Below are 22,542 nucleotides of genomic sequence, written 5' to 3'. Positions count from 1 at the left end.
GAGAAGAGTCTAGGTGCCACCATGAAACAAGGTGCACGGCTGTCCCAGCTCATTCTCCTCGTGGACCCACTGAAAGCAGACTCCGCAGGAGGCCCCGCGCCACGGGGAGCCACGGATGTGGAGCCACAGATTCCTGAATCGTCCTTGAGAAGACCGCCCAATGTACACCCAACGGGATCTTGTCACAAGTGACAAGTAAGTACAAATACTTAGAGCATTACGCTACTGCCATTCGGTTACAGGAAAAGTTGAGGGATAACTACGTGCTCCAGAATTCTCAGGATAGGGGCTCCTGGGTGGCTCAGTCGGTTAAGCGTCTGTCTTCAGCACAGGTCATGATCCCAGGGTCCTGGGATTGAAGCCCACATCAGTCTCCCTACTTGGCAGGAAGCCTGCTTCTCCCTCTCCCACTCCCCTTGCTTGTGTTCCCTCTCTCGCTGTCTCTCTGTCAAGTAAATTTTTAAAAATCTTAAAAAAAAAAGAATTCCAGGATAAGCTTGGAAGGTTAGGTGCATAACAGGGCAGAAACCTCAGGTTCTCCAACTCCATGGGGTGAGAACCACTCAGAGAGCTGGTTCCAGTATAGACTGCTGGGCCTCTTTAATCCTCTCTAGGAGGATGGAGTTAAGGAAGGGGGGTGTGGTCAGCGTCAGCCCCGCCCTGCCCCGCAGCTCCCTCCCCTGCAGCAGGTAGGGAGGGTGTCTGAGCACAAGCAGCTCTGGCTGCTCCAGGCACTGCTGATGCTGCTTGTCTGGGGACACACCTTGAAACCCAGGGTCCTAAAGGAAGCACCTGGGTAACAAGTGAGGGGTGGAAGGTTAGAAAAGTAGAGACTTACATCCCGCAGTCAGGAGTCTGAATACTCCCTCCATGATAACTGTAAAGCAGAACTTCCCTTCCCACAGCATATGCAGCAATAAAAATAACTGAAGTATATGAGTATCTGCTAATACTTCAATTTCCTACAAAATTCCTGAGGAAATGACAGGGGCACAGTAGAGTAAGTTGACCACTGTGGGCCAAGTGTGAGGCTCCAAAACCCTAATTCTTGGGTCAACCACCTAGTTATAAACTTGCTATGTGCCCTAAGAAATGAGATAACCATGAGACAGCTGCTGCGGTTGTGCTATCAGCAGAGGAACACTTGCCTTCAACCTACTTCACAGAAACCTTTGTGAGATTAGATGTGGGAGTTTAAAAAAAAAAAATGTTCTAGGAAAAGGTATATAATTTACCTGCAAAGATGTCTATTATTTCAACCAGGCACTACTCAACCTGGTATGATGCAAATGACTGTCTTGGAGAGAAGCAACCGGAGCTGACCAACAGCACGGAGGAAGACAGCGACCATGAGGAACAACATTAACTTCACTGGGAATCCTTCCTAGTAGCATGGTTCTTTTTTTAATTTTTATTATTATTTATTTATTCATTTGAGAGAGAGAGAAAGAGCACAAGCAGGGAGAGCGGCAGAGGGAGAGGGAGAAGCAGACTCCCTGGTGAGTAGGGATCCCGATATGGGGCTCAATCCCAAGACCCTGAAATCATGATCTGAGCCAAAGGCAGACACTTAACCATCTGAGCGCCCCAGGCACTCTCCAGTAGTACAATTCCGAGTGCCCTCCTTTCCATATTCAAGACAGACAACAACAAAACAAAACAAAACAGTTCTAACTCACTCAACTGGATTAAAAGCCAGATGTTGGCACCCTCTGAGTAGCTATAAAATATGGCAGTGGAAGAGACAACCTCTTAAATCACTGTTTGTACTGCATCCAAATGAATGCTGGGGAATAGATTTTAGTGTTTTTCTTTCTAACAGTGCAAGGAGGAAGAGTTCTGTTTGAGCTAAATATATTCTTTACTCAACATAGAAATCTAATGGTCCCTTTGCGATCATTCAGAGGGGGAAAGTGATTAAAACAGTTTGTTAAAAAAAAAAAACAGTTTATTAAATGTTTTCTCACTGTAGTTAGAATTAGATGAATAATACATGGAATTTGCTTATGTCAAAACTGCAGGGGAGTCAACTGCTTTTACCTCAAAGCGAAAAAAAGTGTGGTATTACTTTCAGCAATATTCCTTAATATCATCAAGCTGCAAAATGAGAAGATACCTTTTTTGCCACCCTTAATTCACAACTTTGTCAAAGAAGTTTCACATATATTGTCAATTTTATTTTTATCAGGGCACTGTCATAGATTTCCAGTATCTGTTGTGCCAGGTTAACAAATACTAAAATACAAAACCCAAATAACTGTGATCGCTACCAATGCTTCCAGAAGAGCTATTTAAAATACACACACAAACATACTTGAAACTAGAAATGGCAATCTTAGAATTTTTTTTTAAAGATTGTATTTATTTATTTGAGAAAGAGAGAGACAGAGACAGTGACAGCGAGAGAGAGCACAGCCGGAAGGAGAGGGAGAAGCAGGCTTTCCACCGAGCAGCGGGCCCAGTGCAGGGCCTAATCCCAGGACCCTGAGACCATGACCTGAGCCAAAGGCAGCTGCTTAACCGACTGAGCCACCCAGGTGTCCCACAATCTTAGAATTTTTTTTTAAAGCTTTTAAATCTTGGGGTACCTGGGTATCTTAGTTGCTTGAGTGTCCAACTCTTGGTTTCAGCTGAGGTCATGATCTCAGGGTCCTGAGAGAGAGCCCTGCACGGGGCTCCACACTTGGTGGGGAGTCTGCTTGAGATCCTCTTTCTCCCTCTCTCTGCCTTTCCCTTTGCCCCTTCCCACACTCATGCCCTCTCTCTCTCCCTCTCTCTCTCTAAAATAAAAAAAAACATGTTTAAAAAAATTTTTTTAATCTTTAGGAGCTCACTACATTTTCCTCATTTCTGCACAGATCTGAAACAGCTCTATCATGATCTGAGTACCAGGCACTTGGGAACCTAGGAGGGAAGCAAACAAATGCTCATAGGTCTGCATGGGTGATCGCCTCACTCCTTGAGAAGGCGGGTTTGTGTTGGCTCTGAAAGTAAAATTAAGGAAGCTTTCAGGCTGGTGAACATGTGAAGAAGTGTAGAGCACGGCAGGCTGGAAAACAGCATGGAAGCTCCGTGCCCCTTTCCCCGTAGCTTGTCCTTCCTCATAATCTCACTCTGTACATCTTTTCCATCTGGCCGTTCTTGAGTTCAGATGCTGGAAAGGGGGAAGCCATATATTGCTGACACCACTCCTGCTTTTGGAACGTAACAAGAATAGAGGCCTGCAAACCTGAGTGGCCTCATCCTGGGAGACATTTCATATGACATGCTGATGGACTAGATAGTTATTGATGACTGAATGAGATTCTAGTAATGTGCCAGGATCCTTTGACCTTTACGAATGCTTTCTTACAAGGGTTCCTTGTTTGAAGCCCAGGGAGTCAACTGTGATACTGTTATTTAAAATAAGAAATATGTATTTGGTCTTTGTCCCCTTTCTGACACAGAGCTCCTATAAACATAAAACTAATAAATAAATAAATAAATAAATAAATAAATAAATAAAAATTGGATTGGTGCTGGGGTTCCTGGCTGGCTCCGTCGATTAAGCATCCGACTCTTGATTGTGTCTCAGGTCATGATCTCAGAGTTGTGGGACTGAGCCCCATGATGGGCTCCATGCTCAGCGTGGAGCCTGATTAAGATTCTTTCTCTCCCTCTCCCTCAGCCCCTCCCCACCCACTCTCACACTCTCTCTCTCGCCTCTCTAAAAAAATAAAAATTCAGGGGTACCTGGGTGGATCAGTGGATTAAAGCCTCTGGCTTCGGCTCAGGTAATGATCCCAGAGTCCTGGGATGGAGCCCTACATCGGGCTCTTTGCTCAGCAGGTAGCCTGCCTCCCCCTTCTCCTGCCTGCCTCTCTGCCTACTTGTGATCTGTCAAATAAATTTAAAAATCTTTAAAAAAATAATAATAATTTTAAAATTAAAATTAAAATTTTAAAAAATTGGATTGGTGCTTCAAACTTAAGTTAAATAGAAAAATCAATGAGCCAGACTTCACTTACTTCAGAGACATCCAAAATGAGATGCCCAAGGCAGGTGAAGGGCTGTTGGCTTGAGTCTCGAGAAAAGCTGGGGTGCTCATACCATCTCCTAGATGGAAACTCTGATATAGACAGGCACCTGTTTCTGCCGATCCCGGTCATGTTTGGAGCACTTACCCTTCGAACTACAGACTGAACCCAAAGCATCAGGTATTCTAATCTAGTGGTTCTTAAAGGCGGGCAATTTCACCCTCCTGTGGAGGCCACGCAAGAGAACCCAGAGGCATTTTTGGTTCTCACGCCTTGTGGAAAAGGGCTTTGATACTGGAATCCAGTCAGTACCGGCCAGGGATTCTCCTAATACCCTACAATGCCCAAGTCAGCCCCTACAGCAATGAATTATCCAGCCCCAAATGTTGGAAGTGCTGAGACCAAGAAACCTATACCAATTCTCTCAGAGGAATTACTTCTCAAATGGACAGACCTCCTTCTGCAACAAGAAAACCTGTTTCCCAAGAGTTCGGTATATTCATACAATCATAATTAGGTTACTTATAATCATATATGCATGTGTGTATTTTATACACACACACATACACACTCATATAAATACTGACTACTGACAACTCTGTCCCTTATCAAGGTCAATTAATGATCTTTGTTCCTTCCTCCCAACTGTGTGCCCAATTTCTATATATCAAGTGGTAGTTCCTGTTCCCTGTTCTCTTCATACCTTCTTTTGCATGACTTCTGGGAAAAAACCAGGAACATGCTTAGCAAAAACCCAGACCTTATACACGGTAACTGAGTCGTAAGTGTCAAAAATATATCTTTATTATGTTTTAGAATAGTATATTCTAGAAGCCCAACAATATTAAACATTGTTTCATGTTTCTGTTCACTTTAAATCATAAGCAAGTATAAAATGGTAAGAAGTTAGTAAGGTATGGCTGCTACCTCTATACCAAGAGGAAACTGTGTAAATGACCTAGGGTGTTCTAAAGAAATGTATGCATAGAAAAAAAAAAAGTCACTAGAATCTGAATCACGCTGTTAGAAGTCTATCTGCTAGATGGGCAATGGTCATTTACCATGGGGGGACAATGTGCAGGTCACCATCAAGGACACCAAGTCCAACCATGACAAAACATCTTTTCCCAGGGGGACCTTTATCTGTGGACATTATACTAACATCATTCATTCATATAAAGCTAATGCCAGGGTACTGTTTCAAGTGAGAACATTACAGGGGTTCATCATATATGTCATCACATAGGCTAAGAGAAAGGAGATCAGGGGAACCTGTTGACTGCCCAGCATACACAAAGCTCACAATGGAATCAATCCAGAAAGCAACTGGCAACCGAATTACACTAGAAGGAAAGAAGAAGATGTTAACCAATCTGGGATCAATAAAGCCTTCTCTAAGGGGTTCTGCGCATGCTGTCTGAGATCCCACATGTCTGGGTAACTTAGGGAACAGACTGCAACACTCGGCTGAGGCCCCCAGAGATGATTCCACACTCCTGACTTGTTATACAGGCAGCTTCCACTCCTCTGACACCCTCCGTCACCCCTCAGCCCTCCACTCCCCCGGCCCACAGCTCTGCCCTTACACTGTTTTCCACCGTTGGCCACACTCAGTCTCCAGGGAATGCACTCTCCCTGCCCCTGTGCTTTGCGGACCTATAGCTCAGCGGGACACAGTGTCAAGTCCTGAGCTGTCTGGAATACTTTCCGTATATCTTCGTTACATCACAGAAAAGACGTCCGTCCGTGTGAGAAGCAAGCTACTTTCCAACCTCACTGTTAGACGGGGCTTCGCTCCGCCTGGGTGTGGTGGCCGCCCAGCCCACCCTCTGCTAACACCACAAAGCCCTGCTAAATCCCCACAATCCTCTTTGCAAAAAGCCGGGAGGAGTCTCTCAGGCTGGGAGGCAGATGCCGGGCTGCTTTTCCAAGGTGTGCTGCACACCAGAAACACCCGGGAGGTGCCCACCCTGATAAACTCTGCTTTTCCTTCACACAGTTAACCTCCTGGGAGTGAGTCACAGAGGAGAACAGCTAACACGGGACTTGGGTGGATGGTGGAGCCACGGGGCAAGGGTGAGGGGACGTGTCACACAGGACGGAGAGAAAAGCCACCCAGGGTGTGGCGAGGCCAGGGCATGCACACACCTCGGCATACAAGTCTCATCTCACTAAATGAAGCAGAAGCCCGTGAAGGCAGGAACCGCCCCACCTTGGTTCCAGTGTGCTCCCCCTCAGGGTATCAACTAAGAGCTGATCATTTGTCCTGGCAGACAGACAAATGGAAAAAGCCTGTCACCGATTATGTGATGAGAGCTTGAAGGCCCTTTTTAACCTCGAATGCACTTACAGCACTCCTGGCCTCGGTTTCCATCTGAATCACGCAGGCAGAATCCCAAGCCCAGCTGCCAAAATATTTCAGAGTTTCCAACCCAAGAGACTTGGTAAAATCCATAAAGGAGGGAGATGTGTGATTCAGAGAACACGGTCGCGGTCAGCACTGCCTCCTTCTAGACTGACCTCCCTAACCCCTTCCAAATGGGCTCTTCCCAGTCTCTCTCTTACCCAATACAGTAACACCACCCTCAGAAGGGAAGTTCCAGGGCTGCTAATAATCCAGGTAAAACTCGGGGCACACAACTCCTTTAGATCATTCAGACTACTCTCTGTTACTTACAAAGAGTAAATGGGGAGAGGCGATGGGGCCGGCTGTCCATCATGCTGGACAATCCAAAGCCATCTGTATTTGCTCATGAACCTAAGCCACCAGATTAATGTTCAGGGCTCTTAGTAAAATTAGTTTATCATCTCAAACACGCAGTGAGTGGGTGGTGGAGAAAGACGGCCACCATGTCCCTGGACGGTGAAGAGGGAGTGCGAGGGAAGCGAAGAGAGAGGGGAAGGGAAGCAGTCTTGGAATCACAGTTTTCCGACATAAATCATCTAACCACAGATAACAAACAGGGTAGATAGGAAGTCAAAGAAAGACATGCATCAACTCCCCCTTTCACTTTTGTGATAAGAAGACCTACCTCAAACTCAGAGTTTGGCATTAGAAGCTCTTATATTGTATATTTTGGAAATAAATGGCCTAAGTACTCTCTGAAAAACCTAATGTGGCAATTCCCTGAGTTCCTTCGACAATCTTTCCAACTCATGACTCTTGTTGTTCACAGACTCAGAGGGTGGGTATGTGGCCTGGAACAAGGTTTGTAGGAGCAGCTTATGAACACACACACATAAACACACACATATGCGAGAAGGTGGCCAAAGAGAGGATGATGACAAAACAACATTTTTTAATAAGAAAAGCAAAAATAGCTTTAAGGGTTTTTAAAAATTCATTTCCCAATAGAAGGAATTCTTACGTGATGAACTCTCTTGCTTGTTTCAAGACTGTGTGGCTTTCCTAATTGCCTGGGCCCAGCCAAGTACATGTCTGGGGATGCACTTCAGACAACATAAGCAGTCTTAAAGCTTATCCTCAATGTGTTTCTTTACCTTCCTTCCTTCCTTCCTTTCTTTCTTTCTTAACAGAGGTTGATTAGAAATTATAAAAAATGAAAATGGTTTGAATGTTCTGATGCAGCTAGAGGTTGTTTTCAAAATTAAGAGCACTACTGCCTGCTCGGCCTCTGGACAGTGCCCAGCATGTTTGATAAACACGCATCTGCAGAAACCATCAGAGTTTCTGCTTATTCTACAACACCAGTCACAAGCAGCCTGCGTCCTTCTGTTCCACAACAGCCATGCTAAAAGGTGGCTGAATTCTAAGAGTGAAAGTGAAAATGCGTTTATCAATTTGGCAGAGAAGCACTGGTGAAATCCTGCTCTGGTTGGTGGAAAAGAGAAGCCAAAAATCAGACAATGATGACCGCTCTCCAGGTCTGGCTAAAACGTTCAGGGCTCTTCTGCCCGTCTTTGATCCCCATTCCACCCAACCCCCCCACACCCGTATCAGATTTATAAAAGCAGGATGACCCGGTCTGACTGAAGGCTCTGGGAGGGAACACACATAGAAGAGGCTACCTACCAACTTTGTTATAAATATGTACTGGTCCTTTTAATAATCCCTCTCTGGATTTTCTCCTGCCCTGATATGTCCTCCTTAAGATGTAGCACTCAGTTCTAAACACAGACCCAGAGCAAGAGCAGGTCATGGACTTGAATGAGAAAGTAACGTCTCAGTGCTATTTCTTTACAAGGCCCGTGATGAAATCTGCAGATATTCTCAGTGCACAGGAACAGGAGCCAATCTTTCCAAAGGGAGATGCTCGGTGCCCAAGCTGATCTTTCTGGGAGCTTGGGAGAGGAATTGGAGGGCTTGCCAGTGGCAACACACAGCAAAATCGGCCCCCACTAAAAATCGTGCCCTCCCCAATTAAACATTTAAAAACAATCTGAGGGTTCTGAAGGGGCGGGGGGTGGGAGGTTGGGGGAACCAGGTGGTGGGTATTAGAGAGGGCACGGATTGCATGGAGCACTGCAAAAACAATGAATACTGTTACGCTTTAAAGAAATTCAAAAATTCAAATAAATAAATAAATAAAATCTGCTCTTAGATAACTATACACAAAAAACTCGCCTACTTGGGAAAGAAAGAAAAATGAGCTGAAGATACCCTCCTTCTATAATCAACAAAAGCCCATACTCCGAGATTCACTGGCATCCAACTCCCATTCACTCCACAGTTTGGAAATAAATGACAAGCTGCTCCCAAATCTTCCATCATCACCTCAGTGCCACCCTCAGTTAGCAAACTCCCCTCCGAAATGCAAATACCTCTGGCAGATGTAATTGTTAGCTATTTATACCACGTGTGAATGTTTTAATCAGATAAGAGCCTAACATCTAGCTGAGATCATTCACACACAGAGACTGACAGAAAAAGGAAGTGGGGTGGATTCTGGAACACTGAGTTAGGGGTGGGCAAGAGGCCACCGCAAGGATGAGGGCTGTCACGGGGGTTCCACAGGCTATGCACAGCAGGACAAGGGCGGACAACATTTTGCCCAAATATAATCTTGTCCTTGGCAGTGTCGGCAACCACCTCCCTGCAAGGAAAGGCTTTTTTCAGCTGGAGTTTTATCAAAGACACAGACTAAACAATGAATCTAGGGTTCTGCTCTCCATGCCCATCTTACTGCTTCCTAACTCATTTTGTAAGTATTATTGGGAGAATTGTCTAAATGTGCTGTCTTGTGCTTTACATTTACTCGCTATTATGAAACCACTTTCAATCCCTATTAGAAAACCACATAAACTTGTTTGAAAGGTTTTATTCTAAGTAAGAGACTACAGGTAAAACAGTTCCCCAAAACCCTTTCTTTGCAGGAAAAGCTGGAAGTGTTAACAGGTCATTGTCTCCGCAGCTTCCAAACTCCTGTTGATAATCCAAGTAGAATATATTTTCATACTGTTATCCTCTTTTGGTCATGAAGAGGGATAATAAATCCAAACCCTCGTCTAATAAAAGCACTTCATGGCTTTTTCTTTCTGTCTCTTTGTGATAGGAAGACAGGAGAAGCAGGTACATTTTCTGCAGAAAAATCAGAAGGCACAGCACGGATCTTCCTAAACACCACATTAAGGTAAACCCTGGATTAACTTTAATGGGACGACCAGCCTACGGCTTAGAGAGAAGAACTGGGGACTTCCTGACATCCAGGAAGACAGGGACAGGGAAGGGGACCTCAGGGAGCCTCAGACATCTGCCATGAAGCAGGAGCAGGCTCTGCAGACGTTAACAAGACTTAAGCTTCAGGACCCTCGCTGGCAGGCAGGGGTCCCACTCAAGGTCCTGCACCTAACTTGTTATTTGTAACTTTCTATTCATTTTCTTAGAGAGGGGTTCTACCCTGCAGCACTTCGGGGCCCTCCGAAAGTTGGATCTGTCTCTCACCTGAAGGTTCCACAGGCACTGGAAACAGCAAGACGCAAAGTAAACTCCTGATCTCTCCTGTCTCAGCTCGCACACCGGCTGCACCGAAACCTGCCCCCACCCCTGCGGGGCCTGCGTTAGATTAATGGCATCACCACCATCCAAGTCAGGAGACCGGGTGTTATTCCTGCTCCCTCACCCACTTTCAGCACGCAACGGCCGAGCAAATTCTAGCTCCATAAAAGACAGCTCCGGTCTAACCCTCTCCCCCATCCCTTTCAATCACAGGGTTAGCCTGAGGCCTCAGAACTTTCACTCCTGGCCCCCGACTTCCCTCCTCTTCCTTTCTGACTCTGACCCCACTCTGACATGAGGATGGTCTAAAATACCCAGCAACGGCTCCACGGGCTTCCAGACGGAACGCAGCGGGGCTGGGCACACAAGGCAGCTCTTCAGGAACTGGCCACCTCATCGCACACCCAGCTCGGAGCTTCTCTCCCTTCCCTGCACACCTCTGAACGGCTGTTCCCTTCGGACGGATGCAGATCCACCCCAGCCCTGCCTAGACCCTGACCCCGTTGGGGTTGTGTTCATTCTTCACGGTCAGCTCAGAACCCTTCACCATTCCTGATCGACCCTGGTCACTGGTTCACATCACCCTTCGACTCTGCTGGAATCTAGCCCTTTCTTCACTAATGTTTACTTTTGTGTCCCAAGCTAGCCCGGGCTCCCTGTTCATCTTTGCCTCCTCTTCTCACTCCCCTCCCGCCGAGGGGCTCTTTCATCTCTGAGAACTTTCCCATATCCCATCATGGCTTCGCCTGAACAGTTACGTTTGTTACACTGAAAGGCAAGACGCTCTGGTTCACGGTGAGGAACACAGGGCTCTGGAACTAAGTGACTGGTCTGAATCCCGGCTGTGCTACTCGCTATTTGACTTTAGACAATATTTACCCCTCTCTTGGTTCCATTTCCCCAACCGTAAAATAAAGGTAACAAGAGTATCTACTTCTTGGGTTATCCTAGGGAGTAAATAAGTCAACAGACATAAAGAGCTTAGAAGCATGGCTGATAAACAGGGAACACTCAGTGTCAGCTCTTCCAACCGGGGTGGGGGGGGAGTGGCTTTAGTCAGTGACCCACTGTCTTCCCACTCCACTGTATAAGCCCCTTCCGAAGAGCTGAGGGGATACTTAACTTGAAACCCTGCTGTGCAAAGAAGGACACTGCGCATGTCTCCTACATATCTCTGTGAATAATAAAGATGATGCTGTCGGGGCATGGGAAGCAACAGGCACATGCAGGTCCACCTGAAGGCCAAGTTCCTCAATCTAGGGCTATTACCTCTGTTTCCAAATGCAAACCAGGCTATCGTCCACCCCCACCCCCACCACTCAACTTAGGAGAGCTATTCCAGCTCCTTGTCCTTTGCATTTCCCTGGGCCCTCTCGCCAGGGGACCTCACCCATTCCCATGCCATCCTTCCCTTGCTGGAACCCACAATGCTACCTCCAGCCTCCACAGTCATGGCCCACTGATCTACAGATGTCTCCATTCTGACGTGTCTAACCTCACACCCCAAACCAAAATCCTCCTCTCCATCCCAACGCCCTCAGACTCATTCCCTCAAAATGGTTCTCCCCTCAGTGGCCCAGAGGTGCCCAAGGCAAACATCTGAACACTCCTGACCCGGCCCCCTGACTCCCCCTCTCATCTAGATTTAATTATCTCTTAAATCCAGATACTTTTCTCCATCTCTACTACCATCTACCTTAACGAGGCCAACATCACTTGTCACTCTGCTTCAAGGACCCGCCTCATCAGTGTTCCCATCTTCAGACCCTGCCTCCCTTCTCCAACCCATCATTCACTCTGCAATCTGAGTGATCTTGCTAAAACATTGATCTGACCATGTCTTTCCTTGTCTAAAACTTTCAGTAAACGGCTCCCCTCCAATTTGGAATACAGTTCCCAAAGACCCGTCAGGATCTGGTCCCTGCTTACCTCTCTAGCCCACTGGTCACCAACGTACCCCCACAGTTGTCCTCCAGCTCCGTAATGCCCCTCCAGCCTTATGGAATTACTAGCGGCTCTAGGGAGGTCTCGGCTCTCCCTCCCCGGATTTGGCTTCCTTGGGCTTCCTTGGTCGGTATGTCCCTCTCCTACCCCTCCACCTAGTACATTCTTCTCTTCCTTCAAGATTCAGGTTAGACATCACCTCCACCAGGAGCATTCCCTGACTCTGTCCCAGGCATGCCTCAGAGATCTTCACGTGGTAGGGATGCTTCTGCCCATCACAGCCTGCATCCTGCTTAGGAGCTCCTACCAGCTCTCTTGGAGCAGAGACTGTATTCCCAGACATCCACTGAATGTTTGAAAATTAAAGAAAAGAAGAGGAGGCATAACAAATTAAGAAATACTTATTTGGGGGCACCTGGGTGGCTCAGGGGGTTAGGCCTCTGCCTTTGGCTCGGGTCATGATCTCTGGGTCCTGGGATCAAACCCCCCATCGGGCTCTCTGCTCAGTGAGGAGCCTGCCTCTCCCTCCCTCTGCCTGCCTCTCTGCCTATTTGTGATGTCTCTCTGTCAAATAAATAAATAAAATCTTTAAAAAAAAAAAAAGAAAGAAAGAAATACATATTTAGTCTCTCTGCTCCTGTTCCTGGTACAAAGCTTCTAAAACTCTTGGAATTTCAAGAGTGACAAAGGACTATCTTTTGTTACTCATAATAAACCCCATTCAACCTAATCTGACTTTATGCTAATGAGGTGACTCCAGAAGGCTGGTTGCCAGAGGATCCAACCAAGTGATGAAAGGGCTGGATCTCGCCTGGGTGGCTCAGTGGGTTAAGCCGCTGCCTTCGGCTCAGGTCATGATCTCAGAGTCCTGGGATCGAGTCCCGCATCGGGCTCTCTGCTCGGCAAAGAGCCTGCTTCCCTCTCTCTCTCTCTCTGGCTGCCTCTCCATCTACTTGTGATTTCTCTCTGTCAAATTAATAAATAAAATCTTTAAAAAAAAAAAAAAAAAAAAAGAAAGGGCTGGATCTTCTAGCCCAGCCCTCTGACCCAGAGGGAGAGAAGGGCAGGAGGTGGAGTTCAATAACCAATGACCAATTATTTAATCAATCATGCCCACATAATGGAGCCTCCATTAATACCCTAAATGAAGAGGTTCCGAGAGCATCTGGTCCGTGAACACACGGCAGGGCCGGGAGTGTGATGGGCCCAGAGAAGGAATGGAAGCCCGTCACCCATCACCCCTTTCACCATACCTTGCCCTGTGCATCACTTCCATCTGACTGTTCCTCAGTTATCTCCTTTTTAGTTAATCGGTGATAACCAGTATTTCCCTCAGTTCTGTGAGCATTTCTAGCAAATTATCTAACCTAAGGAAGGGATCCTAAGAAGCCCAGATTTACAGCCGGCCAGGTGGATGCAGAGGTGACAAACTGGGACTTCAGACCAGCAACTGAGGGGGGGGGGGCAGTCTTCAGGCACTCAGTCCTAAAAAACCGAGTCTGTACTCACTCTAGGTAGTTAGTGTCCAAATTGTTTAATGTGGGGGGCCGGGAGGAGCACACAATTGTTGTCAGAAGTGTTGTGGAGAGGAAATAGTTCTTTCCAGGGGAAGGAAGAAACAAGGAAAGGTTTCCGGGTTCTCTCTGCTCTTCCACCATCAAGGACGCCGAGAGAAGTAAGAGCAGTGTGTAACCCTGAGGCTTCGATGATGTCGTCGCCTACTTCATCCGTCCAGAAAACACACAAGGAACACCAGAAGTGCACAAGGCAAACTACGTGCTACACAGGACTGTCACCAACTCTATATCTTACCATTCTGTACGCAAACTCTCATCACAGAGACTCTGCACGGACCAAACCTACTCCAGAGAGAAGAGGAAACCCATCAGCCGGCTACTAGCTCACATCCTCCCTCCGCTTTAGCTCACAGGTCACATCTACCTCAGTCCCTAGGATACGGGTGTTTCCTTGGCAGAGAAACCAATGTTTATTGAAATGTGCCCTCAGATAAAGCTTCTGATTGTTCACTGACATTTGAAAAAAAGTAAAGTATTCCTTTATCCAGTATCCCAGGATGGTAGTAACAAAAAAATACACACAGACGGAGCGCTTGGGTGGCTCAGTGGGTTAAGCCTCTGCCTTCAGCTCAGGTCATGATCTCAGGGTCCTGGGATCAAGCGCCGCATCAGGCTCTCTGCTCAGCAGGGAACCTGCTTCCCCCTTTCTCTCTGCCTGCCTCTGCGCCTACTTGTAAGCTCTCTGTCAAATAAATAAATAAAATCTTTTTTTTTTTAAGATTTTATTTATTTATTTGAAAGACAGAGATCACAAGTAGGCAGAGAGGCAGGCAGAGAGAGAGAGGAAGAAGCAGGCTCTCTGCCGAGCAGAGAGCCTGATGCGGGGCTTGATCCCAAGACCCTGGGATCACGACCTGAGCTGAAGGCAGAGGCTTTAACCCATTGAGCCACCCAGGCGCCCCTAAATAAATAAAATCTTTAAAAAAAAAAACAAAACACAGGCATATACAAATACACAAGCACACATACATCACACACAGCCATATACATACCCAAACCTTTGCACACACGTAAAATGGGGTAAGGAGGAAAACTATCTTCAGAATTCAAGTAACATGTAACAGGAAAGCTAGAATCTATTCTCCATCTATTCAGACACAGATGTATTTCCCATGGACACGAATACACTTGCTTTGGAAACTCCAGTAGTATCTCTGCTTATATTTTGCTGGGACTCATTTTGTTAGCAAAGACCGGAAATAGAAAATATGTAGATTCAAATCAAGGTTACTTGAGGATGCAGCTGCTACATTGGAATCTTTCTTTCATCAAAATGCACCAGAGAGTCCCTACAAAGACAAGTCTGATCTGCTTTATGAACAGGCTGGTTCACAAGGAAAGAGATTTACAAATATACTTAATTCTACATTCAAACCTTACCCCTTCACTCCTGAAGCTTTACTAATATATGTTTTATAAGACTATTTAATTCAGCAACTTAGAGAGGACAGTCTATTTATTCTACCTTAAAAATGTAGAATTTTTGTTTCTCTCTCTAAATCCCTTGTTTCTATTGTTATTAAATTGCAATTGAACTGGCAGCTGGATAAGAACTTTCCCTCTGTAATGGACACAGGGTGGTACCAAAATAAATGCTAACATGTAAAAGAACATAAAATATAATAAAGGCAGTATCACAAATCAGTGAGTAAGGAATGAATGAACCCAACGAATAGGACTGGGAAAAATGAGAGTTGGAGGTAAGGAGGGAATCAAATTAGGGCCTCAACTAAACCATGTATCCAGGAGTCAGCAAACTGTAAAGGGCCAGCTAATAAGCATTTTAAGCCAGCTACTGACTATTACAGATTTCTGTCACAACTGCTCAACCATGACACTAGGAAAGGAGTCATCGACAACAATGAAAAAGTATGTGTGGTTATGCCAATAAAACTTTATTTACAAAAACAGGTGACAGGATCCTTGGACCAAGAAAGCCAAATAGTAAACAAACAAATAATTCCAGAAGAAAATACCAGTAAATATCTGATTTGAGATAAGCAAGAATTTCTGAGCACAAAAGCAATGGGTATGAGATGAGTATAAGATGAGTATATTGAGTATAAGACGATTATGCTTACCATATACATTTAAATTTGTGTTAGTAAAACAAGTACTATAAAGAAAGTAATCAAAAGGAAATGACAAAATGTAGAAATACTTGAAATAAATATGACAAAGGATTTGGAGCTTTTAAGTTCTATCTTTACCTCTCAAACTGGTAAAGAATGACGCTAGCAATCATTTATAAAACAAGACTAGGGGCACTTGGGTGGCACAGTTGATTAAGCATCCAACTCTTTATTTCTGCTGGGTCATGATCTCAAGGTTGTGAGATCAAGCGCTGAGCTAGGCTCCACACTCAGCGTGGAATCTGCTTGTCCCTCTCCCTCTGCTCCTTCCCGCACCACGTAGCACACACTCTCCCTCTTTTTCAAATAAATAAAATCTTTTTAAAAAAAACACAAAAAACAAAAACAAAAATAACAAGACAAATATTTACTACTGCTGGAATATAAATGCGATCAATCATTAAGCAGTAAAAAAAAAATATGCCTTAAACAGACTTCTAAAAATTCATTCTTTTTTTTTTAAAGATTTTATTTGTTTATTTGACAGACAGAGATCACAGTAGACAGAAAGACAGGCAGAGAGAGAGAGGGAAGCAGGCTCCCCGCTGAGCAGAAAGCCCGATGCGGGACTCGATCCCAGGACCCTGAGATCATGACCCAAGCCAAAGGCAGCGGCTTAACCCACTGAGCCACCCAGGCGCCCCTAAAAATTCATTCTTGCCTTAGTAAGTTCACATTCATGAATCTAGCCTCTGAAAATATTAGATTTTTGGGTAAAGATGTCCTCTATAAATTCAATGTATAATAACCTAAGTGACTAATAACAAAGAAGCATTTAAATAAATTCTAGAATATACAGTACAATGGAATATTAAGCACATACTAGTATTTTAGTGGAACATTATAGGCATAAGAAAATGGTCCTAAGAAAATCAGTGGAATAAGCATCAGAAAGGGCACCTGGCTGGCCCAGTTGATGCAGTTGGTACGTGCTTTCAGCATGTGACTCTTGAGCTCAGGGTTTAAATTTGAGCCCCATGCTGGGTATAGAGATTACTTTTTAAAAAATTCTAAAAAAAAAAAAAGGCATCAGGAATTATTTATGAAATGTCATACCATTTTTATAACTGCATAAGCAGAGAAAAATACTAGGACACACACAGTACGTGTTAAGTAGTAATTATTTCTAGGTTGTGGGATTATAGTTGATTTTTCTTCTCCTCTTTCCTCTCTGTAGTCTCTAAATTTTCTCTAATAATTATATATTCTAACTATGAAAGACAATGTTACTTTTAAAAAGCAAAAGAGTTGCTGCTTCTCACTAAATGTATGAAGGGAATGTAAATCAGCTACTTTGAATATCTAAAAAGACTTGTGCAAAGCAACAACAGCTTTACTCATCTGTTTCTACTCAGTATTTTTCCTGCTTTCCTCTTTTAATATCTAAGAAATAGCTACCAACTCTGAAAGGGTGAAGACCTCCCAGAACAATACATTCCAGCCCCCACAATGGAACATTTCAGAATTCCCCTGGGGTATGTAAGAACGCCAGTTTCCAGCAGTTGAGACAAAATTAGTGCTAATTTGAACCCTGGTATAACCATGTTATTGGCCTAACTATACAGCAATCGAAGGCGATGTTATTTTGTTCATAGATAACGCCATCAGCGGCTTAATAAAGAGCAATAAGAAAGGCAGACTGCTTGAAATCCCAAGGAGAGAAAATAAATTTTCTTGTCTTCCAAGTTTTAAAATATCAAAATAACCTTTCTAGAGACCAATTTGGCTAAACATTTATCAAAACCCTTTAAAAACCCAAATATACTGTGACCTAGCTATTCCAGGCCTAGAAATCTGTGGTAAGAAAACAATTTGACCAACGTTTAAAGTACATATGCAAGGATAGAAAAAAACACAAGACAGTAAAAAAAAAAAAAAAGGGGGGGAGTAAAACAGTGAGTGGGTACTGGTTAAACAAAATGTCTCTTCCTACAATGTAAATGTTTGTGTCCCCTCAAACCAAGTATGGTGAAACCTAATTCCACATGTATGTGGAGGTGAGGCCTTTCGGAGGTGATTAAGTCATGAGGGTGGAGCCCTCATAAAGCTGTTTTATGGGGCGCCTGGGTGGCTCAGTGGGTTAAGCCTCTACCTTGGGCTCAGGTCATGATCCCAGGGTCCTGGGATCGAGCCCCGCATTGGGCTCTCTGCTCAGCGGGGAGCCTGCTTCCCTCTCTCTGTCTGCCTCTCTGCCTACTTGTGATCTCTGTCTGTCAAACAAATAAATAAATAAATAAATAAATCTTTGAAAAAATAAAATAAAATAAAGCTGTTTTATAATCTGTAAGAGATTATAGTGCTCTTATAAAAGAACCTCACAGATATCCACGGTCCTCCTCCATGTGAGGTGACAGTGAGAAGACAGCTCTCAAGGAGCCAGGAAGCGGGCCCTTACCAGAAACCAAATCTGTGGATGCCTGACTTTTAGACTTCCCAGCCTCCAGAACTGGAGAAATAAATGTTTTTACTTGTAAGACACCCAGTCTATGGTATATTATTACAGCAGTCCGAAATGAACTAAGATACATTCACACAATGAAATGACACCATTAGGACTGAGACATAAATGTATACTTATTAACATGGAAAGACATCCAGGATATATTGCAGATTATCTAAAGCTAGTTATAGACTATGGGACAAAACAACATGCTTATTATACCCATGTATTAGATTGGGTTGCCCTAACAAAATAACATAGACCAGGTGGCTTCAACAACAAAAATTTATTTTCTCACAGTTCTGGAAGCTGAAGTCCAAGCTTAGGATACCAGCAAGGTCAGTACCTGGAGAAGACCCTTATGCTGGCTTACAGCAGACAGCTTGCCTTCATGCTGTGTGCTCACATGGCAGTGAGTTAGGAATCTCTGACTCTTCTTATAAGGTCACAACCCTGGGGATGAGGGCCCCACCTTTATGACTCTGTTTAACTTAATTACTTCCTAAAGACCTTATCTCTACATGCGGTCACACTGAGAATTAGGGCTTCGACATTTGAATTTTGGAAGGGGCACAATTTAGTCCACAGCAACTCTGAACAGTTATGTATTTTTTATGAACCATGCTGTACATGGATGAAATTCTGGAAGGCTTTGCCTCAAAATGTTTAAATCGGTGGTTACCTCTATGTACTGAACATCAGCATGCTTAGCTTCTACAACGAATGTTAATTACCTGTTTAAAATTTAATAAATATTAATAAGATAGTAAATTTTAATAAGCCATCGGGGAAAGGTGCAATACGCTTTCGCGCTAATCACGCTGGTTTCACTCACAAAAAGCAGCATCAACAGAGCAGTGCAATCGCGGATGCAGGAAATGGATCCAGGAACCAGAGCAGACTGACTGTGGTTCCTTGAAAACATCTCCAATTTACTGCTATGATCCAAACAGGCAACAAAAACAAAATCACTGCACATCATTAGGAAGGATATTAGAAATAAGATGGCAAACACATCCTATCCAAAGCCACAGTCCAGTGATCAGACTGAGAACCGAAGGAATGTTCTGGAAGGCCACCAAGCAGGTCTCTGCTTTCTTATACCTCAAGACTGTTCTCACAGTGCAAGAAAAAGTTATGCGGGCACATCTAAAATCATCAAGATCCAGCCTATACTTTCCCCACTGCCTCAAGCTGACAGATATTATACACTTTTTCTTTTATCACTAGTCACAGATTCACAACTTATGTCCCCCCTTCTCCCCCCACCTCCAGACACACAACCATGCACAAGCAGGACTGCAGGCTCTTTGGAGCGAGACAACCTATCACCCTCAATCCGTTCTCTCTGCACAGTGCACGTGTGATGAATCAGACAGAGGATTTTCGGAGCCGAAAGGTATTTTCTGTTAGGGACGACTGTTTATGCAGTGGTCTGATAAAATTCTGTACTGTAATAGAGGCTGAAAACACACTGAAGATGTATAGCAAATCTTATAATTTAAAAAAAAAAGGAAAAACTTCACAGCTTTAAGGAGATTAAAAAAAAGAGTAAACGTTAATTTCTAATAGGTAAAATTATCCCTTATTATCCCATCGTGTCACCAAAGAAATGGAAGACAGAAAGTGTGCTTTCTCCCCTTGTGACTCCCAGCAGTTTGCCTTCATGACCACTCTCTATGGGGCTGCTGACAGGGTCCCAGCGGCCGTCAGGGCTACGGCTGAGCAACTTCTTCCACTTTAGTTCTAATGGGCAAAAAGACAGCAGGGTACGCAATAACACCACAGCTTCTCGGTCTTTCCACCGACATGCTAAAAAGGGGAGTATTAGATTACCAGCTTGAGTAAAACAGGTCAAGTCCTAGTCAATAAGGCTGGACCCATCACAGACCCTCACAGACCAGGAAAAAAGGGATTTAGTGTCCACTCCTGCCGCCCCTCCTCACGGAAGGTGACTGGGCTGAGCTGTGCTTTCCTAACCCCTTTCCTGCCCAACAGGCCCTGTGAGTTCTGTGGGCCCTTCCCAGATAGGGACGTGAGCTTCCTCGTACGCCAGTGCTCAGCACACAGAAGCATTCCGGTTGTGTCTGGAATGAGCTGAACTAATACATTCAATTACTTAGAAAGAGAGGATGTTAGGAAAAATCTATACTTGGGAAATAGAGACGATCCTAACTCAGCCTTGCCCTCCGTTGTGGTAGGATTACTAGTCAATATTTAAGTGTGGTACAGCTGAAATTCAGTGAGTGCCCAGAAGCCAGATAAGCCCACTTGCCAGTGTCCTACCCACCATGGGGCTGATTCATGCCGTCCAAATATAAAAAGAACCTCCTGTACAAGATCCCACAGCTGCAGTCTTACAAAGCTAAAGTCTGCACTACAGACATCTGATTTTGGCTTCAGAACCAACCTTAGTGATCCTAAAAATACTTTTTCTTCACTATAAAGGTCTCTATTAACTTATTAATTCATACTCTGCCTTGTTGCAAAAGGATTTAAAATGACATAATAATATAAAAAATAAGATAAAAACTATTTAATAAGCAGATGAGAAAAAGCAGATGGTGATAAAATAGTAATATAGGAAAGTAAGAAGCAAAGTTTAAGGGCAATAAAAAAAAATCACATGGCATCTGGGTGGCTCAGTCAGTTAACAGTCGCACTCTTGGATTCTGCTCAGGTTATGATCTCAGGGTCGTGAGGTCAAGACCCTCCCCCTCAACAGGACTCTGGGCTCAGCAGGGAGTCTGCTTGAGACTCTCTCCCCCTGGGCCTCCCCCCCACTTTCTCCCTCTTTCTCCCCAATAAATTTTAAAAAATTAATTTTGAAAGAGCCTATATATCTGTTAGGATTGGGTCACATGCTTGGATCGAAGCTTCTCTAACAGTCAACTGAAGAGGGAGCTGGGATCAGTTACATGAATCTTAATGTATATAAAATACAAAGCAGTTCCTCAAAAAAAGCACAACCATTCAGAGTATGGAGAGAAGAAATTTACTTCTGGGCCCCTCATAGAGAGAACACCAAAAAAATAGAAATAATTATGATAATAGCTAATAATTAGCACTAACTTCTATACAAAACACTATCCTAAAGTCTTTAGATGTATTCACTCATTCAGTAACCCTATGAGGTAAATATTGCTGTTATCTGCTTTTCATTAAGTGCAGATCCATTTCATTACTCATTAATAATGAAACTTAGGAACAGAGCAGTCAAGTAAATTGCCCAAAGCCACACAGCTAGCAAGTCATGGATCTGGGATTTAAGCCTGGCAGGATGATTCCAGGGAAGGCCCTCTGTGTTTGTTTTTAAGACCTTATTTTTAAGTAATCCCTACACTCAACACGAGGCTCGAAGGCACAACCCTCCAGAGCGGCATGCTCCACCAACTGGGCCAGCTGGGCGCCCCAGAATCAGCACACTTAACCGCTACACCAACCGCACTGTGCCGCTGGCTGATCCAAAAGCAAATGAGCGATGCCCTCAGCAAAACCCTCACGGCAGACATCACTTTCATAAGGATGTTCCTATGATGCCTTTCTGTGAGGCCAAGAGGAAAGCACAACGCTTAGCTGAGGAGCAGCAATTCCACTGACACCAAAATGAGGCAGTCCGCCCACGTGGGCTTCTGACACATGGACAGACATGTGGGCTATTTAGGTGTCTCTCGAAGACTGGGTGGCCTCAATTCCTAATGCTCATGATACCACTCCTCTTCCTCAACAAGACTGAGCACACACTGAGGCGCCAGGCTGGGGGTTATGCCCTTGGAGCAGGTGAAGTAGCGCTCTGACCTGGGGACAGGTAAAGGAGAGCCACAGGTTGGGAGCCACCTGAGCTGGAGGAAGGACAATTAGCAGCCACCCTACTAGCCAACCATGGTTGGCAGGCCCACAGCTGCCTGAAGAGCAGGTCAGCCTACCTTTGTGTGGAGGGGGCTCATGGGAGTACCATCGGGCAGGGCTCCCTTAAGAAAGTGTTGGGCTCACTCAAACTAAAGGATGAGAAGGTCCTGAAATGCCTGTGCCCTGGGATAGGTCTCAACAGAACTAGTCTGGACACTGTCCAAAGATCCCAGCATCAACTGTCAGTCATGACCACAGCAAATCCATGGGATGTCTGGCCTTGGACCACATAACTTCTCGGTACAGGTGCAGGACAGAGGGTTGAAAAGTATAACTCTAGTGGACATTACTGAAAACGAGCCAGTTATTGTTTGGGGGGGATGACAAATATGTTTAAAAAAAGACTTTTGGTTTTGGGATAAGTGATTGTAACCTAAATTCTCAACACCTTCTCGAAGTTCAAGTTCAGGACCATAAAACCATTTCATCGGAATTCACCCATTAACTGAGCACTTAATACAAATCAAACACTGTTCTAGCTGTTGGGGCAGAACAGCAAACAAAACAGACAAAAATCCCAGCCATCAGAAAGCTTATTCTTTATGGTTCTGTCATTTGTTAAAATTAG

At 44.5% G+C, this 22,542-nt stretch overlaps 1 protein-coding gene across 16 annotated transcripts in view; it reads right to left on the bottom strand.

The window, feature by feature from the left end:
- DOCK9 (dedicator of cytokinesis 9) overlaps positions 1-22,542 on the bottom strand; it is a 275,916-nt gene that overhangs the window by 185,995 nt on the left and 67,379 nt on the right. The gene's annotated exons all lie outside the window — the stretch shown is intronic.

The sequence above is a fragment of the Mustela putorius genome, unplaced genomic scaffold (genome assembly GCF_011764305.1).
Source record: "Mustela putorius furo isolate JIRA1106 unplaced genomic scaffold, ASM1176430v1.1 tig00000551_pilon_pilon_pilon, whole genome shotgun sequence".
NCBI lineage: Eukaryota > Metazoa > Chordata > Mammalia > Carnivora > Mustelidae > Mustela > Mustela putorius.
This window is presented reverse-complemented; position numbering and strand designations above follow the sequence as displayed.